Source organism: Pteropus vampyrus, unplaced genomic scaffold (assembly GCF_000151845.1).
Source record: "Pteropus vampyrus isolate Shadow unplaced genomic scaffold, Pvam_2.0 Scaffold184, whole genome shotgun sequence".
Classification (NCBI taxonomy): domain Eukaryota; kingdom Metazoa; phylum Chordata; class Mammalia; order Chiroptera; family Pteropodidae; genus Pteropus; species Pteropus vampyrus.
The window spans coordinates 420,615-427,113 of NW_011888965.1; positions in this window are offsets into that span (position 1 = coordinate 420,615).

The following is a 6,499-nucleotide window of genomic DNA, read 5'->3' on the forward strand; positions in this document are numbered from 1 at the left end:
CCACACCAGGCTTCCCAGCCGAGGGTTCCAGTGCCAGGAAGAGAAGTTCCCATAACTTCTGGCTATGAAAACTAGCAGAGATTGTGGCTGAGCAACAGAGCAGGTGCCTGGAGTTCCAGGCGCTCCTGTTAAAGGGTCTTCGAATAAACTTACCACTGACAGACTCACTTGCTCTGAACTCCAGTACTGGGGCAGCATCTCGAAAGGTTTCAGGAACATATGAGGAAAAAATAAGTTTTCTGGCTTCATGGTGAGGGCTGGAGGGGCAGCTTTCACTCAAACAGAAGTGCTGATAGTAGTCAGTGTTCCATTGTTGATTCCTCCCCGAATCAAGTGAACAGATGCAGGTGGCCACCATATCTGAGTTTCCACCAAACTGATGGAGACAACTGTGGTGATTTTCTGAGACTCTTACTCTCCCAACTTGCAAGCCTACCCAAGCCATATCCAGTAGCTTTTCTACACAAATGACCTGTCTTGGCTCATGCTGGAGATAGTCTTAAATTTTCTCAAAGGTTCAAAAACACCAAACGAGCAGCATCTGGCCTTGGTGTGCTCATTACCTCTTGCTAAGCAGCCCCAAGCCTGACACTAGCAGAAGCCAGCCTCAGTTTGCAGCTCAGCCTCTCTCAGGCACCTCCCAGCCAAGCACAAGTAGCAACAATCTGCAGATCACTTTGTAGTTCATATCAAGTGTCCTTGGGTAGGACATAGGCAGTGGCTGACCTTGGCCTGCAACAAAGTTTCTCCCAGGAGGCCCCAGGACCAACATACCCCATGACTAGATTCAAATCACACCAGAGCACCACCCAACCACCTTCACAAATAACACACACAAAGGCAGATTTATAAGGCACCAGAGCCCTGCTAAAGCAAATCCTGCTCTGTAGGGTCAGCCCCTGCACAACAGCTCCTCCACTGTGTTCAGGACCAGTCCTCACAACCAAATAGCCTGAGAATCAGTCCCTACCATGCACATGCAAACAGCAACCAAGGGTCAACTACAACTGGAGGGCACACATAACCCACATGAGGGACACACCTGGGACAACTGGATTAAGCAACCAAGGAGATTATGGCACTGGGACCCATAGGACAGCTACTACATAAAGCCATTCTACTAAGACCAATAGACATAACAGCTCTACCTAATACATAGAAACAAACACAGGGAGACAGCTTAAATGGGGTGATATGTAAACATATTAAACGAAAAAAACGAACAAAGTTCTAGAAAAAGAACTAAACAAAATGGAGACAAGCAATCTGCCAGATGCACAGTTCAAAACAGTGGTTATAAGGATTCTCATTGATCTCAGTGAGAACTTCAACAAAGAGGTAATAAAACAAAAATGAAGACCAAAAACACCCCATAAAAGTACCAATCAGAAATGTAGAATAGAGTAACTGAAACGAAGAATACATTAGAGGGAATCAATAATAGATTACATGAAACAGAGGATTCAATCACTAATTTGGAAGACAAGGTAGCAGAATACACACAATCAGAACAGGAAAAAGAAAAAAGAATAAAAACAAACAAACAAACAAACAAACAAAAAAACAGAGCATAGCTTAAGGGACCGCTGAGAAAACATCAAGCATAATCATAGGGGTACCAGAAAGAAAAGAGCAAAGAATTGAGAATCTATTTAAAAACATAATGACTGAAAAGTTTCCTAACATAGTGAAGAAAATAGACATACAAGTCCAGGAAGCACAGAGAGTCCCAAACAAGATGAACCCAAAGTGGCCCACACCAAGATATTTCATAATTAAAATGCCAAAGATTAAAGACAAAAATCTTAAGAGCAGCAAGATAAAAGCATGTACAAGAGAAGTTCTATAAGACTGTCAGCTGATTTCTCAAGGGACGCTTTTCAGGCCAGAGGGATAGAAATTAAATAGTCAAAGTAATGAAAAGTAAGGACCTAGAACCAAAATTACTCTTCCCAGAAAATTTATCATTTAGAATCAAAGGACAGATACAGAGCTTCCCAGACAAGAAAAAGCTAAAGGAATTCATCACCATAAAACCAGTATTACAAGAAATGTTAGAGGGACAGAAGAAGAAGAAAGAAGAAGAAAGAAGAAGAAAGAAGAAAGAAGAAAGAAGAAAGAAGAAAGAAGAAAGAAGAAAGAAGGAGGAAGAGGAAGAAGAGGAAGAAGAGGAGGAGGAAGAGGAAGAAGAAGAGGAAGAAGAAGAAGGAGAAAAAGAAGGAGGAGGAGGAGGAGGAGGAGTAAGAATGAACAAACAAAAGAAAGGATCAAAAATATTAATAAAATGGCAATCTCTACATATCTATCATCAATTATTTTAGATATAAATGGAATAAATGCTCCAATCAAAACATAGAATAGCTAAATAGATATGAAAACAAGACCCTTACATATGCTGCCTACAAGAGACTCACTTCAGATCGAAAGACACACACAGACTGAAAGTAAAGTGAGGAAAAAGATATTTCATGAAAATAGAAATAACAACAAAAGTCGGTGTAGCAATACTTATATTATACAAAATAGACATTAAAACAAAGGATATAATGAGAGACAAAGAAGGACACACTAATCCCTTTTCTGTGTATTTATCTGAAAAACTCAAAACACTACTTCGAAGGGACATGTGCTTCTGTATGTACATTGCAGCATTAATTACAATAGCCAAGATATGGAGGCTACTTGGATGTCCATCAATAGATGAATAGCTAAAGAAGAGGTATATGTATACAATAGAATATTACTCAGCCATTAAAAAGAATGAAATCTCTCCATCTGCAACAATATGGATGGACCTAGAGGGTATTCTGCTGAGTGTCATAAGTCAGACAGAGAAAGAGAAATACCATAAGATTTCACTTATATGTGGAATCCAAAAAACAAAATAAATGAATAGACAAAACAGAAACAAATTCATAGATATAGAGTACATTTTGATTGTTGCTAGATAGGAGGAGGATTGGGGGAATGGATGGACAAGGGAAAGGAATTAATAAGTACAAATTGGTAGTTACCAAATAATCATGGGGTGTAGACTATAGCATGGGAAATATAGTCAGTAGTATTATAATAACTATATATAGTGTCTGGCTTTATCAGAGTGATCCCTTCATAAGTTAAATGAATGTCTAATCACTGTGTTGTACACCTGAAACTAATATTGTATGTTAACTATAATTGAAAAATAAATATTTTTAAAAGAAAGTAAACAACCATGAGAAGTATATTTTATTCATTAGATTGACAAAATTAATAAAACCAATGGCATTTTTCTGGCAAAGATATGAGGAAATAATTACACTTATGTATTGATTTTGAGATATATCAATTAGTATAATATTTTTGAAAATGATATTGGCAATATCCCCCACAATGCATACATTTGACTCTACAGAAATAAAAGCACAGGCATGTGATACATATGCACAAAAATCTTCATTTTAGCATTGTATTTGATCCTGGGAAAAGGAAATCAATTTAAATATCCATTAATTCAAGTCATTAAATTATGAAACATCTAATTATTAAAAATAATGTCTTAGGTCTGTATCTCATGTTCTGGATGGTTGTTCATAATATATTGTTGAGTGCAAAAAGCAAGCTACAGAATAATGTATCATTAAGGTTACATTTTTAAAAACAGACAACCACAAAACATCATATAAATATAATTACATATGTTTAGGCTTATATGAATATGGAGAAATGTGTGGAGAGAAGGTGAGAAAGATTACTGGTGTAATTTTTATATATCTTTGCATTGTTTTACTAGTTACAAGGAGCACATATTACTCTCATGCTTAATATAAATTAATGAAGGGGGAAAAAACTAGATGTCATTGGCCTATGTGATAGAATGCACTGCCAATTTTGAGCTCCTGCTGCAGTGAGATTTATTCAGTGATGCAGCAGCCTGCCTAAAATGTTTATATTCTAAAATAATATTTCAGCACTTTACCTCCACAGTTACTCTGAGTCTTGATATTTCATTAAAAGTTACCATGGGAAACTTGTAAAACTGTGAAAATATATAAATTCCCAGTATATGGAAATTCAGCAAATGTGCTAATACAAGGAGAAATTTTCTGTTTCTTTACTAATATAGTTTAAAATAAGTTACAACGAACCAGTTTCAATGCTTTAAAAACCTCAAGTTCACTTAAGTACTTAGATCTTGATAATAAAAAATTACTTCTTGGTTTTGAAATAGAATCTCAGTAATTCATGTGCTGTAAAAATAATATCCTACACACAAAATTTGCATGATATAATCAAATCACTCTTATATTGAGTAATATGAACATCATGATAATTCTGTTTCTTGAGTATCAGAAATACAGGCATTGCTTTAAATAAGACAATTATTTCGATCTTTACTACAGATCAGAAAATTAGGAGACATATGGACTAGCTGTAGTGATGTAAAGACTTTCAGGAACTCAAGTCAATAATTCAAAAATTTAATGATCTTCACAAAGAAACTAATATACTCTTTTTGCACATGTGATATGGATATGAACAAATTGACCTGATATGACAATCTATAAAACAATACAAAATAGAATACACACTTAAACTAAATGTAAGTTTATATCAATAATTCACACACTGTGAAGCTGACAAGTGGGTTTTGACACAATACTTAATAGCTAAAACTAAAAGGCATCATCAAGTTATGATGATTCATTGTCTCTGGAAAAGCCTTATTTTAAAGGACCACTCTGCTTTAGAGGGTAAATGTAAAACTTATTGGATTTAGTATTGTAATGACAGAAGCCCTCTAATAGATTTCATAGGCTCAATATAATTGTATTAGTGATTACATAATATTGAAAGCTAATGTAAATTTTAATGGTGGCCATAACAGTAACCAGTCTACTTTTTCCTCTCCATTCATTCAAATAAGATCATTATGAAGCCTCATCATTATAACTCAGCTTTAAAAGGCCCATATCTCCTAATTCTTCAAAACTCGTTCAACTATATTATCCATTCGACAAATAGTTATTGAGCTCCAAATATATTCAGGTAGTACTTAGGCACTGATGAAAATTTAAAAAAAAATACGTTTCTTTAAGAAGCTTATTATTCCTTTTGAAGATAAGTAGGCTTCCATGGAAATTTACCAGAGTTACAGTGATAACAAGCATCTGAAAGTATATGAACCAATCAAAACATTTAATATAATTAATAAGAAAATTCATGCTCTGACTTATCCAAATAGCATTCCAGTGATCCCAAGTGACCTTGAACTGAACACCCTTCTTTCCATCCAGCCATATCAATCCAAAAACTGCAACTCACATGGCTTCTCAGGAAAGATCTTTTTTTTTAAAAACTGTCCTATCAAAAGAATTCATAGACCCATAGAGTACTAGATACTCTGCACCATGGTCAAACTGACTAACTGGATCAAAAAGAGGCTGTACAGACAGAAAAGATATGACCAAAGGCCTGCAATATGACCCCGCAAATTGGAGTGTGCTTTACAGGAAAGCCAGTTTCTTTCATAGTCTGCACATCAAGGGATTTGCTCATCTTAGTAAATAAATAAGCTCAGATACCAATCTACCATTTGTTGGTCATCTCAAGAATTCAGTGTCACTGCGATATATGGCATGCCAGAATTCAACAAAAAGACTTTTATCCATGTCTGATAAAATGTCCTTTAAGACATTACGAATCTACATGTATCGAGATGCCGTACAATCTAAACTGCATGTACAGTTATATATGGACACTGACAAGTGGAAAAGCATGAAATAATCCTTCTCTACCTCTCCCCTCTCCTAAATAGAGGTCATTAAGTTGACTTAATTATAAACTCTAACAGCATTGTAATGGGAATGTGAAAGATGCTTTGTCTTCAATCTCTGAAGGATGTCAAGTATGCAGTTGTTACCGTTGGGGCTAAAAAAATTTATACTTTTCTTCCTACCTTCTAAGTTTTTCTAGGTGGGCCAATAATCAAATTAACAGAGACAGAACAATAAGAGAATATCCAAGTTTTAATACATGCACATAGAAAATTTACATATGTATGAAAATTCTGAAGACAGTGAAGAAACATTGGGTATATAAGATATTTCTGGACAAAGAACAAAAGAGGGGAAAAGTATATGAGATTCCAGAAGTGAGAATGGGCGGTTTACAGAAAGTTGTAAAAGAGGGAATATACAAGTAGACAAACTCTTACTAGGCAACTAAGAAAAAATAAGACACAGAGGTATCTAGCTAATAGGCTTGGAGTCTTCCTGACTAATGCTAGAGTAAAGATTCTTAAGGTGATTAAGCTAAGGCTTCCTTCCTAAAGCAGGTTTCTCTGTCTGAATCTCTTGGGCGGGAAAGGGGGAAGTATCAAAAGTTATTTCTGAATCTTGTTTCTTAATAAACAGTTTAAAATCAATAACCCAAAAAAAGAGCTTCAAGTTGGCAAAAATTTGGTTCCCTTTATAGCACTTGCATTTCTACAGTGTATATTCAGAACGAAAATCTATGT